General features: G+C 46.0%; 2 protein-coding genes across 5 annotated transcripts in view; one reads left to right on the forward strand and one right to left on the reverse strand.

Moving 5' to 3' along the window:
- The window catches only part of LOC135208439 (zinc finger protein OZF-like), a 34,128-nt gene that overhangs the window by 15,063 nt on the left and 6,048 nt on the right, over positions 1 to 13,017 (forward strand). The window contains exon 1 of one of the 4 annotated variants that reach the window (XM_064240622.1): positions 1 to 225. This exon is cut by the window's left edge and continues 304 nt beyond it. The exons of the other annotated variants lie outside the window; for them this stretch is intronic. The gene's annotated coding sequence lies outside the window, so the exon portion shown is untranslated. The remainder of the gene's footprint in view (positions 226 to 13,017) is intronic. 4 annotated transcript variants of the gene reach the window in all.
- The window catches only part of LOC135208437 (uncharacterized), a 579,462-nt gene that overhangs the window by 4,824 nt on the left and 561,621 nt on the right, over positions 1 to 13,017 (reverse strand). The gene's annotated exons all lie outside the window — the stretch shown is intronic.

Genomic DNA, 13,017 nt, shown 5'->3' on the forward strand with positions numbered 1-13,017 from the left:
TGTGACAGGGGTCCAATAACTCAAGCTGGTCCTAGTGCCACTAAAAAATGGAGAGGGGAAGTAACCTCAGATAGTGCCAGTAAAAAACGAAGAGAAGTAACCCCAGATAGATCCTTGATACCTGAAGTCCTTCCGGAGGGAGAGTCCCCTTCCAAACAATAACCTCTCTTCATCCCTCTCCCCTCCTCTCCATCTTCCATACGTTAACAAGTGTTTTCCATAAAGGTAAGAGTGATGGTAAATGTTCATTTATTAATTTCATTAGTCATTTATATTTATATTTATTTCTTGCTTTCTGTGTAAACCTGTGTTTATTCCATATAAATTGTATTTTGTTCATGAGACTTACTTGGCAGATATATATATACAGTAATACCTTGGGTTACGAATTTAATCCGTTCCAGAACCTGCTTCGTAACCTAAAAAATTCGTAACCTAAATGGATTTTCCCATAAGAATGTTATAAAAAGCAAATAATGCGTTCCACCCGACCATGAATAACCATTTCAATTCATATTTTTCCATTTATTTTTGTTCACTAAGGTTGAAAATTCGTGTAGGAATTACATAAAATTATAAAATTGAAGAATGAAATTAAATATAAACACTAGATTTAATATGCATGCACAGTAAAACCTGAACTTTACCTTTGGCGAGTGTGGCTGCTGGCTTGACGGAGACGGGAGGAGGGGAAGGGTGAGGAGGAGAGGGTTAGGACTTGGGGGGGAAATCTCCCTCCGTGAACACTTCTGGAAGACTTTCTGGCTCTTTCTCTATTCTCTAGAGAGCACCGTTCTATACGATCACTAATTTTACGCTTACGCAACACTATGTTGTCTTTCACAATTTTGAAAAAAATATTTTTCTATGAGCAAATTTTCTATATCGTCGAGAATATAAGGCCGTTGTTTCGTCAATACTGTGACACCTTTTGATGCTTTACTGGCTTTAATTTCTTCTTTTTCTTCAAAATAGTGCAGATCGTTGATTGCGACCGCTTGAAGAATGCTGCAATGTCTTTCACGCACTCGCCTTTATCATGCATTTGGATACTTTTCCTTCTTCATTTCGACTGTAATCATCTCCTTCTTTCTTATGCTTTCCTTCTTGCTGCTTGCCTTCGTCATCTTGGGAGCCATTGTCTTTAGTATTTGGGTAATAGTAATGTATAGCACTATCACGGAAACACAACACGTGCGCAAATCACTAGCAAATTTGAGAGCGTATCACGGACAGATGCGTTCAATCTTACGCCAGCGAGATATTGAAAGAGTTATGGTTTAAAAAGGGTCAAGGGATGCGTAGGAGGAAGTCACGTGACCCTCGTTAAGTTTTGGCCGAAAAAATGCGTTCGCAGATCCCACGCTCATCCGATGTAAACAAGCAGGCGGGGTTAAGTTTTTGGGAGCGAAAAAAATGCGTTCGCAGATCCCACGCTCATCCGATGTAAACAAATCAGGCGGCCTCCCATGATGGAAATTCGCGCATTCGTATTCCAAGCGAAATTCGATTCCAGAATGAGGGCGTCACTTCGTAAGTAAAAAATTCGTATACTAATCGGTTCGTAACCCAAAGTATTACTGTAGCTGTATTCTCCGAAGTCCGACAGAATTTCAAAACTCGCGCACACGCAGGTGGGCGGCCAGTGGTATACCCATTCCCGCCGCTGGGAGGCGGATATCAGGAACCATTCCCATTTTCTATTCATATTTTTTCTGTCGCCGGTCGGTAAACACCTGTTTACAGACCTCCGCCCAGGATTTTTGGATTTAACTCGTTATAAGTATCTGGATTGACTTTTGGTTTTGACTCTGGATTGTTGGATTGGCATACGCGATAGTGGACTGTTTTTGGATTTTGGATTGGCTTTTCTATGAACGTGATGTCGGGATCAAGTTCAGTGAGCTTCAGAGTGTGTGTGAGGAGTGATTGCAAGGAGTGAGGCTACCGAAAGCATCGGTAGACCCCCACAGCTATGTATGGGGTGTAGGGGGCATGTTTGTTTGCTGGTTGATCGTTGCATTGATGCATGCAAAAGTTTTGACTGAGGATGAATGGAAGGTGTATGAATCCTATCGGAGTAAGTTTTTTTTGGAGAGCGCGATAGGATTCAGGAGGTCTTCCTCTAAAAGCGGTTCTACGAAAGGTAAGGGAAGTAACATTTCGCCTATATTAACACCAGTAGAATTTGCTTCACCTAATCCTGTGTTGTTGCCTGAGGGCCCTAGTTCTGTGTCTGGAGAAGGTAATGCCCTTTCTCTGATTCTAGAGTCATTGCGCACTCTAGAGTCCAAAGTGTTGGCCCTTGAAAACGGCTCGATTAAAGTGTGTGATCGTGCCCCTAGTGTTGTGGAGGGGGCGTCAGATCGGCCCCATAATGCCTCTAGGTCTAGACCTCTGTCGGACTCCCAGACCTCAGGGAGTGGGCATGTCGAAAGCCGCAAGAGGGTTACGGGGGCTCCCCACCGATCTGGCGTCCCTTCGGCAGGACCTGTTGCTACTTCCAGGCTGCCAAGGAGCGTGCTCAGGCTCGCATCCTAAAGGACTGTTTTCGTCCTCCGAGGCGCCCTCCCCGCGCAAGGGGTGGAGCTCTCGGAGTGACTCGCGTCCGGTTGTTTGAAAAGGACTTTTCCTAGGGAGGACGCTTTGGCGTCCCCTCCTCTCCGCTCTCGTTGCGGTCTTCGCCTGCGTCGTATGACGCGTTTCCTCCACAGAAGAGGTAGGACGTCGTCCGAGGACGACGCTGAGAAGCGCTTCTCTCGCGCCTCGGAGAGGCAGGTTGCTGTTCCTGTGAAGAAGGAAGGAGGCTCCCCCCGCCCCCCTCGTCTTCTCGCAAGCGGCAGCCCTTCACCTCCTCTCGGTTCTTCACCTACGAAGAGTATTCTTGCGTCGCTTCAAGACCAATTGTCGACCTTAATGGCTCGGAAGACTCGCCCAGCAGCAGTTGAGCCTAAGCGAAGGAAGGACGCTAGACTGCCTGTCAAGAGGACGAGGCAGTCTCCTTCTCTGTCTCCTCGTTCGTCGCTGTCTCCGCCCGCACGTCAGGACGCTTTTGAGGACGCTCGACAGGACGCCTTGGAGGACGCGTTTGAAGACGCTCGGCAGGACGCTTTTGAAGACGCTCGTCGGGTTGCTTTGTTTGACGCTTTGCCTGTGGAGAAGGCTTTTGAGAGCGCTCAGAAGGACGCTTTGAAAGCGAAAGCTGGACGCTTGAGCGTCAAACGTAAGGAGCTCCTCGAGAGAGACTTGGAGTTCCTCTCTTGACGCGCAGCGAGGTCAGGAGCTCTTCGTGGTTCGAGCTCTAAAGATCGACGGAAGGTCGGTCGCCTTGAAGAGGCGGATGTTAGTCTTCTCGAAAGCCTTTGTTGAAGGCTAGACCCGTGGGGCGCACGCCCTCTCCAGAGGTTCTATCTCCTTTGCCTCTTCGGGAGGAAGGAGAACATAGTAGTCCGGCTGACTCAGTGGAGGAAGAACAGCCGTCAGTTTCGTCGGTTTCCGACTACAAGGTGCTGGTACAACTTTTACGTTCCTTGTTTGGGGAGAAGTTCCAGCCTGCAGCTCCTAAGTCTCCGCCCTCTCAGTTTTCGTCTTCGAAGTCGGGCAAGGTTTCGGAATGGTGGAAGATGAAGACTTCCTTGTCCACTAAGAGAGCATTCAAGAAATTGCAGACTGGATGGAACGTCGGAAGGATCAGGGCAAGTCGACTTTCGCCCTGCCTCCCTCTAGACTTAGTGGGAGAGGCGGCATTTGGTATGAGACCAAATCGGAAGTAGGAATTAAGATCCCGTCTTCTTCCCAAGGGGACTTTGCTAGTCTGGTAGACGCCCAGAAAAGATCCCTTTTGTCGTCCGCGAAGTATTTGCTTAGAGGACACCAACGGAGATCGACCATCACATGAAAGGTCTAAAGACTCTGGAAGTCTTTAACTTCCTAGACTGGTGCCTAGGAGTCCTGGATCTTCAATCTAGGAGTCCTGATTCTTTGAGTCTGGGGGAGCTGTCCAATGTGTTGTCATGCATGGACAAGGCCGTCAGGATGGTTCGGAAGAGTTAGTGTCTCATTTCGGCACTGCTTTCCTCAAGAAGAGAGCGCTCTTATGCAATTTCACAGCGAAGTCTGTTTTCTGCATCGCAGAAAGCAGAGCTTCTCTTTGCACCTCTTTCGAGCCATCTCTTCCCCCAGGCTATGGTAAGGGACCTGGCAGTGAGCCTACAAGAGAAGGCTACCCAGGATCTCTTGGCCCAAAGTGTCTTCTAGACGTCCTGCAGTCCCTATCACGTCGTCGTCTGGACGACCTCCTAGGAAGGTTAAACCCTTTCGTAGCGCTCCTCCCTCGAGAGCTGCTCCTCGAGGGAGAGGACTTGCAAGAGGAAGAGGTTCTTTCAAACCTAAATCCTCTAAATGAGACGAAAGTCCTTCAGATGCCTGTCGGAGCCAGGCTAAAGTTCTTTGCGGGGGCGTGGAGATTGAGAGAGATACAGATGCGTGGTCCCTCAAGATAGTAGAACAGGGGTACAAGATCCCTTTGTGTAGACCCTCCTCCTCTTTCAACGACTCCCAGAGATCTTTCCCGTCGTATCAAGGGGAGAAACAGCAGGTTCTTTTAGATCTTTTGGAACAAATGATCACGAAAAGAGCGGTGGAGCAGGTCTTAGACCTGGGGTCACCAGGATACTACAACAGACTTTTCCTGGTACCAAAACAGTCGTCGGGGTGGCGTCCAGTCTTGGACGTAAGCAGCCTGAATCTTTTCGTAGAAAAGAAAAAATTCAAGATGGAAACACCTCAGTCGGTTCTAGGAGCCCTAAGACCGGGCGACTGGGATGGTGTCCTTGGACCTACAGGACGCATACTTTCACGTGCCTATCCACCCTCTTTCAAGAAAGTTTCTGAGGTTTATGCTAAGGGACAAAGTTTGGCAATTCCGAGCCCTTTGTTTCGGTTTAAGCACGGCTCCGATGGTATTTACCATGCTCATGAAGAACGTAGCGAGATGGTTACATTCTGCAGGAATAAGAGTGTCCCTGGTATCTCGACGATTGGCTTATCAGAGCATCGTCAGAAGAAAGGTGTCTGAAGGACCTTCACTTCACGTTGGCCTTGGCGAAGTCCCTGGGACTTCTAGTCAACCTCGAAAAGTCGCATCTGACCCCAACACAGTCCATCGTGTATCTGGGGATTCAGATGGATTCAGTGGCTTTTCGAGCGTTTCCGTCCAGGCAACGACGGCTGCAAGGCTTAGAAAAGAAAAGTCTCGGCATTCCTGGGGAAGGAAGCTTGCTCGGCGAGGAATGGATGAGTCTGCTGGGAACCATTTCCTCGCTGGAAAAGTTTGTTTCCCTGGGAAGACTACACCTCAGACCTCTCCAGTTTTTCTTAGCAGACGAATGGAGAGTCAGAGAGGATCTGGATGCGACCCTTTTCATCACCAAATCGGTGAAGAACCATCTAAGATGGTGGTTAGATCCTCGAAGTTTCGAGAGGGGTTGTCCCTAAAGCTTCTAGAGCCCAGACCATAGTGTTGTTTTCCGACGCTTCGGTGTCGGGATGGGGAGCACACTCAGGAGGGGAGGAAGTGTCAGGCACCTGGAGGGGGGAACAGGTGTCCTGGCACATCAATGTAAAGGAACTAGCGGCGGTTTTTCTGGCGCTACAGTTCTTCCAACAAAAGGTTGCAGAGAAAGTAGTCCAAGTCAACTCGGACAACACCACAGCCCTGGCGTACCTAAAGAAGCAGGGAGGTACACACTCACGTCCTCTGTTTTATTTAGCGAGGGAGATTCTGCTGTGGGCAGATGCGAGACGGATAAGGATCCTGACGAGGTTTATCGCAGGAGTCCAGAACGTCAGAGCAGACCTTCTCAGCCGGCAAGATCAGATCCTGCCGACGGAATGGAGGACGTTGCACCAGGACGTCTGTCGAGAGCTCTGGAGACTGTGGGGGTGTCCGTTAGTCGACCTATTTGCGACGTCGAGAACAAAGAGGTTGCCTCTTTATTGCTCTCCTGTGCTGGATCCGGGAGCGCAGTCGCGATAGACGCTCTGCTCTGGGACTGGACGAACCTGAACTTATATGCCTTCCCGCCATTCAAGATCATGGGGGAAGGAAGTAATAAGGAAGTTCGCGGCATCGGAGGGGACGAGGTTGACCCTGATCGCCCCGATGTGGCCCGCGAAAGATTGGTTCACAGAGGTAATGTCATTCATCATAGACTTTCCGAGGACATTGCCCTGGAGGAAAGATCTACTCAGACAGCCCCACTTCGCAAGATTATCACCGAAACCTCTCCGCTCTGGGTCTGACTGCGTTCAGACTATCGAAAAACTGGCCAGAGCGAGAGGTTTTTCTAAAGCAGCTGCAAAGGCGATCGCCAATGCTAGGAGAACGTCCTCGAGAGCTGTTTACCAGTCGAAGTGGGCTTCCTTCAGGGCATGGTGTAGAAAGGAGGGAATTTCCTCTTCCTCTACCTCTGTGAGCCAGATAGCCGATTTCCTGCTATTTTTAAGAAATGTGCAGAAGCTGGCGGTCCCGACCATCAAGGGATATAAGAGCATGCTGTCGGCAGTCTTCCGACACAGAGGACTAGACCTGTCTGATAACAGGGATCTTCACGATCTCCTGAGATCCTTTGAGACATCCAAGATACCTCAGGCGAGGCCTCCTTCTTGGAACCTGGATTTAGTCCTTAGACTGTTAATGTCGAGTCCTTTCGAACCGCTACATGAAGCGTCTCTTAGGAACTTGACTAAGAAGGCTCTTTTCCTAACTGCTCTGGCGACGGCGAAGAGAGTTAGCGAAATTCAAGCCATTTGTAAGAGAGTGGGCTTCAAAGGGGACAATGCTGTCTGCTCTTTGAGTCTCACTTTCTTAGCAAAGAATGAAAACCCGTCGAACCCTTGGCCAAGGAGCTTTGAAATCAAGGGTATGACAAGCCTTGTGGGCCAAGAACCTGAGAGAGTCCTGTGCCCTGTCAGGGCTCTAAAGTTTTATGTCCACAAGACTAAAGAAGTACGAGGTCCCTCAGATAATCTCTGGTGTTCGGTTAAACGACCCGATATACCGTTATCCAAGAACGCTTTGGCGTTCTTTCTGAGGGACGTCATTAAAGAGGCTCATTTCGTCTTCCACACAGATCGATTTGAGCCTCTTGCGAGTGAAAGCTCACGAGGTCAGAGCTGTTGCAACCTCGCTTGCCTTCCAAAGGAACATGTCGATCAAGGACATCCTTGACGCCACTTTTTGGAGGAGCAATTCAGTATTCGCCTCACACTACTTGAGAGATGTGAGAACGATATACGAGGACTGTTGTTCTCTTGGGCCATACGTTTCTGCAGACACAGTCTTGGGGGCTGAAGGTAGCTCTCTCCCTATCCCTTAGTTAGGTTTAGGTTAGTTTTAGTTGATGTGTTTTTTGGTTGTGGTGAGGCTTTGGTGAAGACCTCCCATCTTTTAGCTTAGTGTTCAGGGGGTCTTTGTTAGTTGGTCAGGTGGTGGTCAGTTGCTTCGTTGCCCTCATTTGTATGGCTCTATGCTCTTGTCACATTGAGGTCACGTCCCCGTTGACAGAGCATTCAGAGCGCACCAGCACTACAGGTCTCCACCTGGCTGGCAACTCTGATTAAGCACAAGCAGGCTGTAGTGACAGTAATCACAGAGTCTACTTTGCTAACAGGTGAGGAACCAAGGTGTATATCATCTACTTAATTTAAGTTTCCTACAAATCCTATTCTGTCTCTTCCCACCATCCGAAGGTGGGATTCAGCTATATATATATCTGCCAAGTAAGTCTCATGAACAAAATGTTATTGTTATAATACAATTAAGTTTGTTCATACTTACCTGGCAGATATATATAATTAAGTGCCCACCCACCTCCCCTCAGGAGACAGTGGCACTGATAAAATATGAATAGAAAATGGGAATGGTTCCTGATATCCGCCTCCCAGCAGCGGGAATGGGTACTACCACCTGGCCGCACCACTGCGTGTGCCGCGAGTTTTGAAATTCTGTCGGACTTCGGAGAATACAGCTATATATATATCTGCCAGGTAAGTATGAACAAACTTAATTGTATTATAACAATAACATTTTTTGTTAATATTTTTTGGGGGTTCTGGAACACAATTATACAGGCAGTCCCCGGGTTACGACGGGTTCGGCTTACGACGTTCCGAGGTTAAGGTGCTTCTCAATTATATTCATCAGACATTATTTCCAGGGTTATGACGCCTACAACGCTCATCTGGCAGATGAAATATGACACCAAAAATGCAAAATAATCAATATTTGAAGGTTTTTTTTGATGAAAAATGCAGTAAGAATGCAGTTTACATAGTTTTCAATGCATCAAAACAATTAAAAGTAAGGTATTCTTAGGATTTTTTACGATGTTCCGGCTTACAATAACAACGCGTCCTCAAGAACGGAACCCCCGTTTTAACCCGGGAACTGCCTGTATTTACATTATTCCATATGGGAATTATAGTTTTGGTTTTTGTATGTTTTGGATTTCGTGGGAGGTCTGGAATGTATTATGTACGAGAACTGAGGTTGCACTTTACAAGTAGGTAATTTTCCATGAAAATTTTAGTTTTAGCTAAAAAGCACTGTAGTGTCTCGCCAATAAGTTCACTAGGTTGGTGTGAGTAAGGACTCCCCCTGTTGACAAATGTCTCTTTGTTAAGATAAAAGCATAGGCTTAGAAGAGCCTACTCAGGTGAGAGTTTTCAATAGTATAACCGTGACTTTAAAACTGGCATTAAAAATACATTTGACTTTAGATATTTTCATTCATTGGAAGTCCTGAACTGTTTCCTACAGAGAGTGGCATAATTTTTTACCTGTACTGCCTAACCTAAGATTCTGTGACAGGTGGTGGCATAATGCATTTAGAAGGTCAGTGGTCACTTCACTAGCTCATCTTGAACCAGCCACCTATTTAACTGGCATGCTCATTCTGCCAATGTGATAGAACATATAGAAAGCCAAAGTGGCAGTTACAGTAAATGATAGGTTTCGGGTAAAACCATATATACAAGGTATTATTGTTAATGGAAAGATAGATTAGGCTGTGCTGCATTTTTCACTTAGCCAAACCCTGGTGATATTAGTGTTGGACAGTCTATAGTTGGTCTAGTTTTGAATTTTGGAAAAATTTACTAAAGCACGTAAAACAGTGTTAACCCTTTAGAGCCAGACTAAAAAGAAACTTGCAGCACCCCATGCCGGGAAACTTTGAGGTCGGCCAATTTAAGAAAAAACACTTTAATAGAAAGGGGAAGATATGCAAATGCACATGGTAAAAGAAAAAAATCCCAAAAATTCTCCCTACCTTTCACGAGAGGTTGAAAAAGACTGTTTACTACCGTTGTGCAGCCTTTTTTACAAGACAATCTTAGATTTTACCAAGTTAGACATGTTTTTCTAATAAATAATTTTATTTGATTTTGTAAAATTATAATTACAGCTCACACTATATCAAAACAGATAAGAACTAAAATCAATAACAAATTCTGAGTATGTACATGTGCTTTTAAATATTTACATCCATAAATTTACAGAGATTGAAGATGCAGTCACTTTTTTGGGTTATACATGTTTTTTGTAATATTTCATTGCAATTTTCTTTGCAAAATTACACTTATAATGGACATACATGTATTGTCATAAAAGATAAGAACTGAAACCAACAGCAACCCCTGGTAATATATTTATAAGCAAATAGTATGTATAAAAAGACATAACGTGTGAGAGAGAGAGAGAGGCAGTACATTTCTCCTTGAAGTCAAGTACACAACTAAGTCATGAGCCGCTTAGAATCGGCGAGCTGAGCCAGTCTAAAATTTGCTATTAGTGAATTTATGGGCTAAAGAAGTAATTGAACCTCTTTCCCACCCGATTCCTCCAAATCGATGGCGTATAATATTGATGCTCACTTGTTATTGCTACTCGCATGAGGGTATCTGTCCATGAAGGGTAAACAAACTCTTGAGGGTGGATTACAATTATGCAAGTTACCATTTTCTTTCAAACCAGAAAATGTGATCCTCTTTTTACCAATGATAATGATCTGTGGAGAGGTAATGTTGGTTGGTTGATGAAAACAAACAGAAGCCAATGCTGATTGTTATGTAGGCTACATGATGATTTGCATATGTACTAAGAAATACATTCTAGAGCATAAGAAACTCTTAAAATGTCTCCTTCCAGCTTTGTTCCTACACAATATACAAACTCTTGGTCCTTTACATTAGGAATTGCTTATATTGAAGCTGGAACAGGGCTGTTAAAACTCTTGAACAAGGTGGTTTGGCAGTAACTTCCGTCTGCTAGACGGGGAGACCCGCATGCCCGGATGTAAATGTTCCACTTTCCTTTCAGTTGTCATGCTATGCAGACGTGTTTATGTGAGCTCTTGCCTGACTTTCTTTAAACTTTTTTTCCAGTTGAGATCTTTTCTTTTATTACTCCTGAATATATTTAGAATATATGGTGTTTGATATTTTAATTACAAACACATGAATTGTGATAGCCTTGCAGACCGCCTTCCCCCAGTGTGTGGGTTCCGGGGTTGGAACATTTGCCCCGTCACATCCTTCCCTTTGATAAGGGCGTGAGAGTATATTTGTTATGAGATGCTACTCCTGCCACTTGTGCTGTCAGAGTTTGCCGGGAAGAAAACTTTGGAGCCTTCGCCCTCGGTTTTCTCTCCCTGTATTCTTTCCTTCTCCTTCACTCTGCTCGCTTGTCGGACAATGAGGTGGGGGCCAGCAGGTGCTAGTGTTGGCGATTGGGTGACATATTCTCAGGAGTCTCCTCTCGCTCTGCAGTGCCCTTCGGAACGAGAGGAGTCTCCTTTTATTAATTTTATCTTTAATTACTTCTTCAGGTTAACAGTGTGCAGTCATAGGACACAGCAGTAGATGGTTGGATATCTCGCTGTAGGTTATCCTAACCTTCGTGAGTGTACCTGCGAGACACTAGCATGCAGTGGCACTGCCTCTTGTGGGTGTGTAGTTCCCCTGCTGTGCCTTCTGTTAGATTGCTTCTGTTGCCCTCATGACCAGTCACTGGGCAGCTTCTGCTGTGCCTGTGGCCCCAGGTGCCTTTTGACTCCTGCCACTGCTATTGACGTTTAATAATGAGCATCATGAGAAGCAGCTCTGTGAAAGAAACTTCATCCTCCACTGCCCTTTCCTTCTTTTTCTGAGGCTTCATGAGGTTCTCGAGAACTGGATAGGCCCCCTTTAGCCAAAGGAAGTCTACTTCAGGATTTCTAAGGGGCTGCCTCCTGAGGAGGCATTGGGATCCCTTGTCGGCTCTTCCCAACCTTCAGACTCTTGAACTGATTTGCACACCCCTGGGTTTTGTGTTTCGGGAGCTGTGGAAGTGCCAGCTTCGGTTTGCATTCCTGTTGTCAGTTCTAGAGGTTCCGCCTCTTGACTGGTGCTGTGGTGGGTGCTTGTTAAAGAGTCACTGTGAGTGCTCTTGTTTCTAACAAATCGCAGGCATCCCGAGCTGCTGAAGGAGAGTCTTTTCTCCATCCCAGTTCAGGCACAGGTTGAGAGAAAGGGAGAGACATTCACGTGTCTCCTCTCTTCCCTCCTGGTGCCTCGATTCTGAGGATTGAAAGAGGTAGGGAGAAGGTTTCCTTTGAAAGTTCTATGGAACTTCTGAGTGATGGCTTCTCTCGGACGAGGCAGTGGTTCTCTCATTACCCCTTCATTCAAGGGCAGGATCTGATCTGCATTCTCCCCTGGAGTCTTGCATATTGTGGGCCTTGGTTGCTTGATTTTTCAAGTCGTTCTCTCGATCCAGTTCTTAAGTCTCCCTGTTCCCCCTCAATTTCTTCAGAAGTTGAAAGAACACCGCTCCCAATAATTGTTCCTGCAAAATTCGGGAGTCTCACCAAATTCCTTACATTTCAAGTGCTTGCGGAGCACTGGGATTCTTTGGAATCACAAGCACTTGGAATGCGAGAGGGAAATAACTTCCAATGATTGGTCTTACAAGGTATGAAAGTCTCGCCAAGTGCTTTATTTCATTAGAATTTCTGGTGCTCACAGAGTGCTTAGATTCTTTGGAAATCGTGCACTCAGAAGGTGAGAAGTTCACTGCCAATGATTGTCCTTTTGAGATTCCAGAGTCTCGCTGAGTGCTTTAATTCCTTGGAATTTTTGCCGCTTGCCAGTTGCTCACATTCCTTGGAATTGCAAGCATTCGGAAGTCCGTAGAAGACTGCTCTCAATGATTGTTTTTTCAAGATTCGGGAGTCTCGCCAAGCACTCTAATTTCTTGGAACTTCGAGAGCTCGCTGCTCAGGTTTTTTAATTGTGATTCAATCGCTAATGCTCATCTGGTGTATTATCGACTGCCCAGGATTTTATGGAATCTTGGCCATATCTCAGAATGAGAAAAATGCCAAGACACTTGGGTGTTTATACACTGCCTGCCAGAACTGCCAGCAATTTTTTAAGTAGTACTTGGTCAGGTAACATCCTTGTGTCTTGCATCTTGGGGTCCGAGCACATAGGACAGCAGGTATAGAATCCTTCTCTGAACTTTCCTCTTGAGGGCCTTCGGCCTGGAAGGAGACTAGTGCATTAGGGAGGAAAGTGATAGTTCTTAGGAGACGAGTGCCACCCATAGTCACGTTGACGTGATCTGCTCAGCTCGCTTGATTCGGCTCGACATGCTTGGATCAGCCGAATTGGGTGATCAGCTCTGTCCAAGTGAACTTTTCTGCTCTCCTCAGATTGATGCTTTCCCATGGCGTAAGTACCCTTTTTTCCTGTCCTGCAGTCATCACAAGTTTGTGATCGCCCACAGTCTACCCCTCCTGTTGGTTATTCTAGCATGACAGGTAGGAATGCCCTTTATTCTTACCTGTTCTCTTTACCTTCTTGGTTGTTCCAAGAGTTACAAGGCTGACAGAGAGAATTCCGATGAGTTTGTCTCTTTTGGAATTTGGCCTCAAGGGTCATGGCTACAGGTAGTCCCCAGTTATCGGTGGACTC

This window comes from Macrobrachium nipponense, chromosome 35 (assembly GCF_015104395.2).
Source record: "Macrobrachium nipponense isolate FS-2020 chromosome 35, ASM1510439v2, whole genome shotgun sequence".
Lineage (NCBI taxonomy): Eukaryota > Metazoa > Arthropoda > Malacostraca > Decapoda > Palaemonidae > Macrobrachium > Macrobrachium nipponense.